Source organism: Spermophilus citellus (assembly GCF_964194105.1).
Source record: "Spermophilus citellus genome assembly, chromosome: 1".
Taxonomy (NCBI): Eukaryota; Metazoa; Chordata; class Mammalia; order Rodentia; family Sciuridae; genus Spermophilus; species Spermophilus citellus.
The window spans coordinates 75,066,099-75,080,016 of record NC_138182.1 but is presented as its reverse complement, the minus strand read 5'-3'; the positions used below and the strand labels follow the sequence as shown (position 1 = coordinate 75,080,016).

General features: G+C 40.4%; 2 protein-coding genes across 3 annotated transcripts in view; one reads left to right on the top strand and one right to left on the bottom strand.

Moving 5' to 3' along the window:
• CRYL1 (crystallin lambda 1) overlaps positions 1-13,918 on the bottom strand; it is a 137,299-nt gene that overhangs the window by 34,942 nt on the left and 88,439 nt on the right. The gene's annotated exons all lie outside the window — the stretch shown is intronic.
• IFT88 (intraflagellar transport 88) overlaps positions 8,802-13,918 on the top strand; it is a 265,457-nt gene continuing 260,340 nt past the window's right edge. The window contains exon 1 of the mRNA XM_081280579.1: positions 8,802-8,807. The gene's annotated coding sequence lies outside the window, so the exon portion shown is untranslated. The remainder of the gene's footprint in view (positions 8,808-13,918) is intronic.

Here is a 13,918-nt window from a genome sequence, read left to right as displayed (position 1 = left end):
TGAGAATTCATTTCTAATTCTGAAAAAAGAACTTTGTTTTAACAACTGAAAATTGCTTTAGTAGGGGCAGGGAGGGGTGATAGAGAAGTAAATTTAGATTCATTATTGCACATAACAACCACTCTGAAACTGTAATCAGAAAGCTTAAGTGAGAGTGAGATGACATCCCCACAAACCAGTGTTGACCCACAGATGATGCATGTTCCTGGGAACACAGGATGAGGTGGACAATGGGGTCCTGTTGTGGAGGTGAACAGGAGGAGGATGTTTGAGCTGCTCTGACACTCTGGAAAGACTGCAGCTGTTCTGTCCCTCCTGCCACCTGCCCCTCAAGGGATCACACTGGGGTTCACTCCTACCCAAGGTGGGTCCCTGCTCACCTGGGGGCAACAGATACTCTAAGAAAGGACGCATAGACTCCCAACATTCATGGTGACTTTAGCACCACTAATCTAACTATGTTCCAAAAAACTGCCAGTCAGTATCAACTGAGTTCTTGTTAAAAATGCAAATTCTCAGGCCTACTGAATCAGAATGACTAGGGGTGGAGTCCAGGCATCTGCATGGTTACCAACCACTCTGAGGATTCCTCTTCTCACTAATATTTGGGAACCACTATTCTGAGAAATGTGGATCCAAAGTGTGGGTACTTACTACCCTTAAAAAAAGGGTAGTGAGTGGCATCTCTTGGCCACCTTTATGTTGGGATTCCCCCTTCCCTAGCTACTCAGGGACAACCAAGAATGTCCTGACAGAAAATAGAAGTATATTGGTACTGTGGTCATTTCATGGGCCTCTACCCACCTGGCTAACTTCACTAAAATGTTAAATACTGTACAACGTAGTGAACATCATAGTGAAAATAACCAGAAGTGTGCAACAATAGAAATTCAGAGTTGGAATACTGCTAAAAATTATATCACAATCACTCTTTAAAAATAAAGGAAATCTTTTCAAATTTGATTCAATAATATAAAATACTTAATAACATAGTAGTATCTAACATTGAAATCAACTATGTAAATATTTGGAATGTTCATTTTACTTCTATATCATATACATATGATTTAAAGAGTTTTGTTCAAAGCGGAGGGAGTCAATATTGTATTTGTTTATACTTTTAAAAAATATAATCAAGCCACGTGAAATTTTATTAAGAACAAAAGGTCATATAAGCACCACAACTCAAAGACAGAAGAAAAAAGCGGAGTCATTTAAGAACTGTGAAGCCCATTGTGTAAAATCCCCTTATCAAAAGAGGAAAAAGAGCTACAGTAGCTGGCTAGTCGTATTGAGTAATTCCTGGATCTGTTAAGTCTGCAAGTTGGGTTAAGTTTAAATGGAGCCTTGTAGCCAAGCCAGAGACTAAGAATGATGTAGATCCCGTGTAAGCTAATAAAAAAGAGCAGTGGTGAATGGCTTCATTGTACGCCTGTCATGCAGATTCTCCCCTGAAATTCTATGCCTTTCTTCAGATCGTCTGATTATCAAAGAGGCAAGAAAACTTGAACCAGAGGAAACCCAAACCTGCTACAATTATGTAAGGGTTTCCAGTGGCACGTTGGCTTGAAGTTGGGTTGTTCTTGTTGCTGTTTCTAAAGGCAACCCAATTGCACGAGATGTGCTGGGCCTCTATCCATGTCATACCCTGAGTTCATCATTTTCTATTTATTCAGGTACCCCTGGTCTGCCACACTACATGGGACCCCATGGAGCTGCACTGCCTACCTTAAAGCATGAATTGGAAAATTCACTGTCTATGCCTTCTCAACTCCATCCTGTCTTTGAGGGACCCTTTCTAGAGAAAGTCACCAAATGTGAATGTTGGTACTCACTACTATCACTACCACAGGTAATCAGCTTGCCTTGGCCTAATCAAAGGTTGGCAGCATCTCTTAAAAAGGAGAGGAAGCACTGGTTTTTGTTTGCTTGCTTGCTTTTTGTTTGTTTTGAGGGACAGAGATGTTTAACAAATAATATTGTCATGCACAAACACCACCATAGGTTACCTAGGTTTTGATAAACAGAACAAAACGCTAGGAGGTAAAATTCAACAGAATTTCCCACTTATTACAATTATTGGTGGTACATCAAAAAGAGCTTCCTCTTCCTCACTCTTCACTCTCGCTGGCTGTCCTTTTGCCCTTCCCAAAGAAACTAAATGATGGTACTACAGGTGATAAGTGTGTGTGTGTGTGTGTGTGTGTGTGTGTTAAAAGTAGATCACACATAAATGTTAGTATTTTCTTAGTAGTAAAAGCCACCTGGGTATTTCATTTAATTCCCACGTATTCTACTCTGGAAAATCAGAACAGCCATAGCAAATCAGCTTCCTGGATAACTCCCAGGGAAGGGAGTGCTAGTAAACATGCACTTTTGAAGATTTGTTCACTTGCTATGCAACATATACTTTCTAAAAATGTATGAAATGAATAGTAAAAAGGAAATGTTGTTGATATTTTTCCCCAATCAACCGAGGCATTTTAAATGGACAGTCTGTCACTAGAAAATCTACATTTGCTTGTGACAAATATCTGGAAGCAATCTTCAATATGTTTTCCAGAAAGAAAAACCAAATTAAAGGACTTCTGTACTTAAAGTAGTTTACAAAGAAGTTCTAGTAGCAATTTTAAAGTGAGAAAGAGACATGGCTAGAACAGACAGAGGAGCCAAAGTCTTGCTGTGATCATGGCAGCAGAAGGGAATTCACGCTTAGGTTGAAGATGAAAGCAATCTACATCACTATCTTTCTGCTAACATCAGCTGAATCTCCTGCTTCAATCTGTCTAATTAACACCCCCAGCTTCTTTTCCAAGTTTCTTCCAAGAGTATAATCTCAATTCTCTCAGATTAATAGACTGTTATGACCATACTTCTCAAGAGGTGAACAGGAGGAGGGGAAAAGGGAGAGGAAGAGGGGAGGAGGTTTCCTGTTCTAGAAGAAGTAGTATAATATGTTTTTTAAAGAGAGAGAGAAAGAAAGAAAGGCAAAGGGTAAATTAGTTTCAACATCACAGGCAATCTATGGCACTGCCCTAACCAGTAGCTCATTTTTTTCCCCTTAAAAATCAAGTTCAAAGTTGCATATGACTGTAGAGATTTCTAGCCATGTCTCTTTCTCACTTTAAAATTGCTACTAGAATTTCTCTGTAAACTACTTTAAGTAATGTACAGATTTCTACAGTCATCTAGGACAAATCATACGCAATCAAGAGAGAACTTTTCAAAGTAAGAATCTGTGTCGAGTATGTTTAGGAATTAACTTCCTGGGGCTTAGGTGTTCCACTTGCAAGGATCACTGTTGTTTGCTTTAATCTAAAGATCAGTCCTTTCTCAGGGTTACCACAAACCCACAGGAGGAGAGCCTGGCATGGGCTTCGTTGTTCTCCTGCTATGTGTCTATTCCCATCCTCATTCCAGTAATATTTTGGCACTATTTATAAATCATTTACTTAGAACTTAAATGCTTGACATGAAAAAAACCCACAATTTAAAAAACTATTTAAGGCTGCAATTATCCTATAGTTTGACCATACTTCTAATATTTCTCATGAGGAAAAATTGAGTTTGTTTGTTTTTTTAAACAAAGTGCTGGGAATAGCATAAAACACAAAACTGAAGAAAGATTCTTCAAGTGAAGTGTAAGGAATAAATTTTTAAGATGAAAAATGGTAAATAAATATGTCAGTTTTGAGGGACTTCAGTAAGTGACAGTAGCTGGCAATCACTAGGTCTATTTATGATCAAAGAGGAAGAGCATTAAATTCCAGTTGACAAATGAGGCTTTGTGAGGACTACACAAGTTATTTTTTTATGTAATTCATTTTCTCTGTCTATGGATTAACATTAACTCATTTCCATCAGTGACCTCAGTCTGTGATGTGGCAATTCTCATTAATCCATCTGTCTACAGTAGGAACCAAGAAGTAAAGTTATTTATGCCTATAGTGGCAAAAATGCAACAGAGCTTTAAAAAGTTATTTTAAAGGCAGTTTTCTCATCTTAAATTGATACACTCTCTCTAGTTGATGGGACAAGAAGTTTGCAATAAGGGAAAATACTTAGACTAAGAATAGAGATTTTTAAGAATAACTGGATTTACAAGCTTCAGGTAGGAATTTTATGGCTTTTTAAAGAAGACATTCTGGCTATTTCCATTATTTTAGTAATACAATTATCCTTTAACCACATTTGTTTTATTTAGCTTTAGTCTTCATAAAAATCCAAATATAATTATTAGCAAATTATATTTGCCTCTTTTTTCCTGATTTCTTTTTTATTCACTGAATCTCTCTTCCTTATCTATGTCACAGAAAAGAACCAAACTCTTACTCTCTTTAAAAAAAAAACAAAAAAACATTTGTTTCAGCTTATGTAAAGTTTTCCTCTTTTAAAAATGAGATTAAGGACCGGGGTTGTGGCTCAGCGGTAGAGTGCTTGCCTAGCATGTGTAAGATGCTGGGTTCGCTCCTCAGCACCACATTAAAAATAAATAAATTAAGTAAAGGTATTATGTCCAACTACAACTAAAAAAATACTTTAAAAATGAAATTAAATTTCATTTTCTTTAATATCCTTATTTGATCTTTTCTGTGGATCAAGAATTTCTAATAACAAATTCAATTAATTTAGCCCTCTGTGTTGCTATAATTCTGGCCTGTGGCGATATGAATACACATTCATGGGGTTGTGTGTGAATTATTGGGAAATATGATTGTCCCTGCCTGTTCTCTAAAGCATTTAGAAAGTCGCCAAGCAGAAGGCTCTAGGCCAGGCACCATGTAAAGAGGCATGGCCTGCTGCCTCCCCTCACCAACACTATAAAGATCCCTGGGAAATATCAGAGTCGAGGGCAAGACAGTGAGGTCACCCTCTTGGTGAAATTAATGATCTGCCTTTTAAGGCCACATAAAACAAGCACTTGGAATGCTGCAGGCATGGCTCTGTGTGATGTTATGATACTTTTTTTTTTTTTTTTTTTGGTTTTGACTGTGACTCCTTCCTCAAGGCAAGTCATAGAAACCCTAATCTTCCCCTGCCTTCAACTGGACAAAAATTCTCTTATTTAATAAGTCCTAAGACCCTCCTCATTCCAGAGAGACCCTGCCCCAGATCCTGGAGGAGGAATGTTGCACAGAAGCCAAGCAGAATGCTGAAACAGTCAGACCTTTATGGATCTCCCCACCCAGCCCCTTAGCATTAGATCAGACCCCTCTTGTCCCATCACATTTTGACACAGCCATTTATGCTTTAATGATGCCTATGCAATGAAGTCTTCATAAAAACCCAAAGGACGGGGTTCAGATGAGTTTTTGGATAGCTGAACAGGTGGAGAGTCCTGGAGGCTGGCCTGCCCAGAGAGGGCATGGAAGCTCTGTATCCCTCCGCCCACACCTCACCCTATGCATCTCTTCATCTGTAGCCTTTGTAATATCCTAGATAAGAAGCCAGTAAATGTGTTTCCCCAGTGAATGTAGCAGCTCTGTGAGCTGTTCAAGCAAGTTAATCAAACCCCAAAAGGGGCCTGTAAGAACCCTGATTTATAGCCATTAATCAAAAGCTCAGGTAAAACAACCTGGGACTTGTGATCATAAGCGTAAGGGTGAGTAACAGTCTTGAGGAATAAGTCCTCAACAAGTGGGAACTGGACACTGTTTCCAAGTAGGTAGTGTCAGTCTGACTTAGATAAAAGGACACTGAACTGGTGTCCACAGCTACAGAACTGACAGCTTGGTGTAAAAGGAACTCCCAATCCCCTCCCCCACAGGCACACATCTGAACTCAGTGTTTGCCATGAGAGAGTAGAGGAAAACAGACACTTTGTGACTAACATGTACTCTGTTTAACAATAGTCCTGATATTGTACCTTCTCCCATCAGGAAAGACAATAGAGAAATTAAAAAACAGATAGTTAATATAAATGCATATATGTTTATGGTTTATTGGTTTGTGTGTTTTACTGAAAGTTGACCTTTGGCCTATGATAGAATCAACTAAAAATATCCCTTTACCAGATTTCCCCAATAGGTACCACAGTGGCTATGGAAAAAAAAAAAAAAAGGAAGGAAGGAAGGAAGGAAGGAAATGCATATGACCCTAAAAACAAAGGTGGATAGAGAATTTCATGCTAAGTTTTTTAAAAATTAAGAGAGAGAGTATGTGTATGCTAGAGGACTTCTGGTTCTAGTGATATGATGACTCAGAAAACTGTGTCTTCAGTTTAAATAATGGAAAATTCTATATAAAATAATCATCCTTTTAAATAAGAGCTGAGCTCTTAGGAAAGCAAGAGAATCACCCCCCATTAAAATCAAAGCAGCCAGTATTAGAGCCAGATTTGGGGCTACTGGGATGTGGAGTAGATTCCAGTGGTTTGAGATGAGGATTGGTTCATATATACCAGACCAGAGATCTCTACCAAGAATACCCTTACAATAATTAAGCAGAAACCCCAAACATATTTGTTTTTTAAAAAAATACTTTTTTTTTAGTTGTAGGTGGATACAATACCTTTATTTTATTTTTATGTGGTGCTGAGGATCGAACCCAGAGCCTTTTACATGCAAGGTGAGCACTCTACCACTAAGCTACAACCCCAGCCCCCCTAACATATTGGTAACATATAAGTTCCTCTTCTTGTCAGAAAGCTTTATAACAGAATATCAGCAAAAAATTCTACTCAATATGGGATAGAACTTCCTATTTCTTGTAAGGACTAGGTTATTCTGTCTTGCAAAAACTAAGTTTGGCCGCAGACTTGATAATGTCACTTCTGCTTTTGTTGTAAAACCTCTCACTAATCTAAAACTTGGGACAAGAAACACTTTCTGTGAACTCAAGGGGAAAAAAAAAAACTTTCATGTAGACTCCTACAAAAATGTAGATCTCCAAGCCCTGCCCCATTGGGTATAAAGTTCTGAGAATTTCCAGAATCAAGAATCTTTTAGGTAATAGCCCCTCTGGACCCTGCAGCCAATAAATCTGCTTCCTGAAAATTCCTTGGGTGTCCAGCCTCTTCTGTCTTACATCATTTGGCACCCCAGATGGGATCATGGAGGTGAAGATGGCCTTTCTGCCTCTCATCTCTGGGGTCTGGCTTCCCTTGGACCTTTGAGGACAATGCTTCTCCTTGGTGCACCACAGGCGACTCTTTGCCTAAAGACAAAATGATGCACCCAGTGCCCGAATGGCAGCCCCAAACCACAGGGGAACCCACGAGGAGCAGGAACCAGGAATAGGGAACTTGGAGCACTGCCCAACTGAACAGGCAGGTCCTGGGTCCATTAGTGGTATTCCACCTGACTTCCCCATAGAGGCCTATGCAGATGGAAGAGAGGTTTTAATCTTTTGAGGGTCCCTGTATAACCTCCAAAAGGAGTTGAAGTTGAAAAGAACCCGGGGAGTCACCCTGTTCAGGGAGTGGTCCCTGTTCAGGGTCAGTGAGCAGAGGGGAAACCATGACTCCTTCTTTGGTTTTAGAATTTTTGGAATTTGGGCAGTATAGAAATTTTGCTCTGACCACGTCTGAGTGAAAGTGAGTGAATGAGACGGACAGTGGAAGGGTTCCAACCCATGGGCCAAAGCAAATGCAAGGTCCCAATCCACAGTTTGTGATATATCATAGTCTGAGGTAGAGTTCCACCAACCAACATCTAGGTGGAAGCTCCAGGTTGTGGGTTGATACCGACCTGCAAGACTAAGAGGACCCTAAATCCCCAATGGGGGAATGGCGAGAGACGGAGGAAGCGAGTTTTGTCCTTAATGTATGACACCAATGCAGGATGGAACATGGGAGGTATACAAAGTAAAATAAGCCCTTTGAAATTTATGTTAGAAACTTTAAGAAAGGTTTTAATAGTAACTATGGAGTGAAACTTACTCCACAAAGGTTATATATTCTCTGCAAACTCCCAACCTTTGATATGGGATGACCATCGAAAGATCTTTAGACAGAAATGTCATTGGCGAGGTCCTTTTAATGGTTGTCAGAACCCCTAGACACCCATATCAATTCCCTTATATTGATATATTGACTGCTAGCAATAAATAATACAGAATCAGTCCCCTGGATTGAGAGCCTATCTGGAAGGACAGACCAAGTTGATATTAGCTCAGACTATAGGAGTCTCTAAGATCTAACTAAAGGGAACTAAACAGAGAGAAATGTCTGACACATGACAGAAAGGAAACCAGTTTTCCCTGTGAGCCAGAAGAGAACCCACCACCCTATGTGCCACTCTTCCCAACTTTGCCAAGGCCACTGAGACAATAGGCTGTCCCCTCAGCTCTCTTGTCCCTAGAGGTAGCAGACCATGGCCCCTCCACACTGACTGTTCCTTCCTATGGATGTCCTCAGTGCCAGAGGCTTCCCCAGAGCCAAAGACTCCTCCACCCCACAAGACCAAGGCAGAAAACTTGTCCCAAGACCAAAGGCATAACCCAGATGAGGGATCTCCAGGTGCCTCTACAAGAGACTAGAGAACCTGCCTATGTTGACCAGAAGGGAAACACCCGAAGGGCACAATGCATTTTTGTGTGCCAGCCTTTCACTGATCTCTTGAATTGGAAATATCTTACTCCCTCCTACATGGAGAAGCCCCAGGCCATGATTGATCTGATGCAATCCATTATCCAGACCTACCAGTGCACCTGGGTTGATGGAGGAATGCAGACAGGTGACCCAAACAGCTTTAAAATGGCTAAAGGAACGTGCTCTGGACACACAAGGCAACATTCAAGTCTATGCCCAGACCCATTTCCCTGTCACATACCCAGGGTGGGACCCCAACAAAGAGGAAGACCTCCTAACAATAAAGAGATGTCAAGAGGCCCTCATAGGCAGCCTAAAAGAAGGGGAAAGAATAGCCCTAAATATGAACAAGATATCAGAAATATTCCAAAAGCCTGATGAAAGTCCTAGCCATTTCTACCAATGACTGTATAAAACCTTCCAACTCTTAGCTCCTTTTTGATCCTGAGGCACCATGTAACAAGCAAATGATCAACACAGCCTTTATGAGACAAGCCCAGAGAGACATTCACTGAAAACTCCAAAACCTTTGCTGGACTGTGCTGAAAAGAATGCCAATAAGCTGACTGAAGTGGCCACCACAGTGTTCATCAACTGAGACCAAGACACTCAACGAGAGGCAGACCAAAAGATGAAGAGGAGATGGGTCTCTTTGTAGCTGCCCTCACCACAAAACCAGAGGTCACCCAAAGGGGTTCCACCAGGACAAAGTCAGAACAAATATCAAACTCAGGGCCAAATGCAGGGCCAAAGGAAGATCTGAATAGAAGGACTATCATATCTGGGGACAAGGCTGAAACTAAGCTGATATGCCTACTGCCATCTAGAGGGCCACTGGAAAAAAAAATGCCCCCAATTGAAGGCCAATTGACCTGAACCAGGCTGCCACGGGCTTCAAAAACTCACCAACCATCCTCTTTGGAACAGCACTAGCTTCTGATTTGAAAGCCTTTCCTGCAAAATGACATGGATGCTGGCCTTTGATATGGATGCACATTGTTCCAATATGTAGATGATCTATTACTGGCAACCTGAGAAAACTGTGTAAAGGGGACACAACCGCTTCTTACTTTCCTATGTGAAACTGGATACAAAGTCTCAAAGAACAAAGCCCAAATCTGTCAATAAAGAGTCAAGTACCTCGGTTTCTATCTGACTCAGGGACAATGGCATCTGGGCTCCAAGTGCAAACAGGTAGTCTGCTCAACTCTGGTCCCTTCTACCCACCACCAGATCTGAGAGTTCCTCATGCTGCCCCATTCTGCTGTATATGGATCCCTAACTTTTCAGTTATGGCCAACCCCTCTATGAGGCCACAAAGAGAGGAAAATAGGATCCTCTGATGTGGGGACCAACACAACAAAAAAGCCTTTGAGGACATTCAACAAGTACTCACCAGTGCACCTGGGCTAGGACTCCTTGACCTCACAAAGCCTTTCTCTCTGTATGTCCATGCATGGTCTAAGCTGTAGGAGTCCAAATGCTGGGACATGGCACCATCCAGCAGCCTATCTTTTTAAACAGCTAGACTCTATGATCAAAACTGGCCATGTTGCATATGGGCCCTTGCAGCCGTGGCCCTTCTACAGGTTGACAAGCTGACTGTGGGACAGGGACTGACACTGTACTGGCACTGTTAGGATTACGAAAGACAATACTGGCCGACTAATGTGAGGATGGTCAGATACCAGAGCATGTTATGTGAAAATCCACATGTCCACATTGAAGTCATCTGGCCTCTAAATCCAGCAACTCTACTGCACACTGGAACTGGGCAACCTAATCACAGCTGCACTGAGGTCACAGATAAAATGTTCTCCAGTAGACCACACCTGGCAGACCAGCCCCTCAAGGACCCTGATGTGGAATACTTCACAGATGATAGCAGTTGCAAAGAAGATGAATTCATCTTGCTGGATACACAGTGGTTGCTCTGGACTCCACCTTTGAGTCAAACTCTGTGCCTCAGGGAACTTCAGCACAAAAGGCAGAACTTACCGCTCTGACCTGAGCACTCCAATTGACAAGTGAAATCTGTGTCAATATTTACACAGACTCAAAAATATGCCTTTGCCACTCTGCATGTTCACAAGAACTTATATGAAGAAAAGGAGCTAATTAACGCAGGAGGAAAAGGCATCTTCTAGATGTAGTATGGGCACTCAGAAAAGTTGCAGTTATGCATTGCTGGAGCCACCAAAAGGGGAACACTGTGGATGGTCAGGGAATCTAAAGAACAGACTAGTAAACAAAATTTGGAGCTTACAAAAATACAGAACAGGATGGTGGAGATTTTCTGATGGCCAAATAGCCATCCCTGAGACTCCAGCCCTGCCTTCATCAGGCAGTTTCACAGAGGAACACATATTGGCCAAACAGCACTTGAGACAGTTCTGAGTCTTTTGGTTTTTGTGTACTTTTATCCTGGCTAGATAGAAACCTTTCCAACCCACACGGAAAAGGCTCAAGAAGTAGCCAGGGTGCTCCTCTAGGAAATTATTCCCAGATTTGGCATCCTAATAACCGCTGATTCAAACAACAGACCAGTTTTTGTGGCAGGAATGATATACTTATTGGCCAAGAATTTAAAAATCAGATGAAAGTTATATAGTACCTACAGGCCACAGAGTTCTGGCAAAGTAGAAAGGATGAATAAGACTTGAAAGGCTCAATTAGGTAAACTGTGTCAGGAAATTCACCTGCATGGGACAAACTCCTCCCTATTATACTGTTAAGGATTAGATCCACTCCTACTAAGAGGACTAGATTCTCTCCTTATGAGATAATATATGAGAGGCCTCTGCCACTTATCAGGGGATTACAGAGAGACTTAAAGGAAATAGGAAAATTAACATTGAGACAACAGCTTCTAGCTTTAAGGAAAACCTTACAGACTCTCAACCAAAGAGTCAGGGAAAAGTTGCCAGTAAATTTGTAAATCTGACCACAGATACACACTCCTTCAAGCTTGGAGATTCAATCTGGGTCAAAGAATAGAATATTCAACCCCTGAAATCTCTTTGGAAGAGGCCTTTCACTGTTATTTTATCCACTCCAACTGCAGTAGAAGTTACAGATAGGTTCCTAGATTGATTACACCAGGATCAAGCCCACAGTCATGGGCTGGAAATGCACTCTAGACCCCATTGCACCCCTTAAGTTAACCATCCAGAGGAAGGAAACACCAGAGAAGTTTGAGGATCAGAAGGACAACAGCCCTGCTCTAGTCACTCTGGAAGCTGACTAACCTGCACAAGGCCAAAGCTTAAAGAAACAACAGCCCTGCTTCAGCCACTTGGGGGCTGGCTGATCAACACAGGGTGCAAGATAAACTTATCACCAGAACAAATGGACCCTTTCATCCTATAAGGTAGTTCTTATTCTGTAATGCATGTACACCCCTTACTTCTAGCCATATATATAATTCTCTCTTTGGGTTTTTTTTTCCTACAGGTTTGACAATAGTAATTCCTCTTGGCAACAAAATTTCACTTATAATTTTTACCTTGCTCATATAGGTTTTCTAGGGCTTGTTTGGTGCTATTAGTTTGGCTTTGTTAACTTATAGTGTGTTTAACCAAAATATTGGTCTATCACTTAGTTTGGTTTCCTTTGATAATCTTGGGGGCTTTACCCAACCCCTGACCCAATGGTAGAAATCATGTGAACTGTATGCCAAGTCAATCAATTATGATTAGGGGATTATAAAAAATATACATAAATATGAATATATATAGGACCTGCCCCACTGGAAGAATACTATAGTTGAATGACTATTTGTCTCTGGAAAACATCTAGTAATCCCCTTATGTGAGGATCTAGGGTCAAGTAAAAAGAGATGAATTGGGAAAGGACTTAGTCTAGGAGGTCAACAAACTTGGGGGAAAGATGACTGCCACCCCAGAAGATTATTGCCACTTATGGTCCTGCTACCTGGGAATAATGGCAATTGGAGCTATAGAACTCCAGTTTATTTGCTAAACTGGATTGTTCACTTACAAACTGTACTGGAAATTATTACTAATCAAACTGCTACAGCCTTTGACCTCCTATAGTTTTCTACTCTTGGTAGATGCAAAAGCTTAATTGGCATAATAGGTATTATGCTATTAACCTGTTTATTTCCCCCATGTTTGGCTCCCCCTTGGAACTATTGGGTCTATTATAGAAACAGCTGTTAAAAGAAAGAACAACAACTAAGGTTATAGCATTATATAAAGCTTTAAGCCAAGAGGATGACGATGATCTATGATTTAAGTAATTAAGTAACAATCATCAAAGGGGGGAATGAAGCAGACCAGAGACCCCTACCAAGAAGACCCTTATCATAATTAAGCAGAAACCCCCAATATATTTCTGCGGTACTATCTCATTTTTGGATCCAATTTTGTTGATTTGGGTCTTTTTCTTTTGGTTAGTTTGACTAAGGATTTATCAATCTTGTTTTTCTTTTCAAAGAACCAATTCTTTATTGCATTGATCCTTTTGATTCTCAATTTCATTAATTTCAGCTCAGATTTCAATCATTTCCTATATTTTACTGGTTTTTTAATTAGGTTTTTCTTGCTTCCCTAGGATCTTGAGATGCAGCATTAGATTGTTTATCTGGAGTATTTCTGTTTGTTTGTTTGTTTTTAGTGTAGGCATTTATAGCTATAAACTTTCCTCTTAGAAACGCCTTCATAGAGTGCCAGAGATTTTGACTGGTTGTAGCTCTGTTCTCGTTTGTTCCTAAGAATTATTTTATTTTATTTTTGCTTCCATCTTCCATTATGTTTTTTATTTATATATGACAGCAGAATGCATTACAATTCTTATTACACACATAGAGCATAATTTTTCATATCTCTGGTTGTATACAAAGTATATTCACAACAATTCGTATCTTCATACCTGTACTTTGGATAATAATGATCATCACATTCCACCATCATTAATAACCCCATGCCCCCTCCCTTTCCCTCCAACCCCTCTGCCCCATATAGAGTTTGACTATTCTTCCCATGCTCCCTCTCCCTATCCCACTATGAATCAGCCTCCTTATAAGAATTTTTTTATTTCTCCCAATTGTTTCTATGACTCATTCCTTGTTCAAAAATATCAAATTTAATCTCTATATGTTAAATTGTTTCTCATTTTTATCTTGTCATTGATTTCTAATTTCATGCCATTATTATCAGATAAGATGCAAGGAACTGGATGTCTATATGTAGAAGAGTGAAACTAGATCCTTGTCTCTTACCCTGCACAAAAATCAACTCAAAGTGGACCAAAGACCTACCAATTAGACCAGCAAAACTATAACTACTGGAATAAAACATGCAGTCAACACTCCAACATATTGGCTCAGGTACCAACTCCTTAATAAGAGTTCTAAAGCTCAAGAAA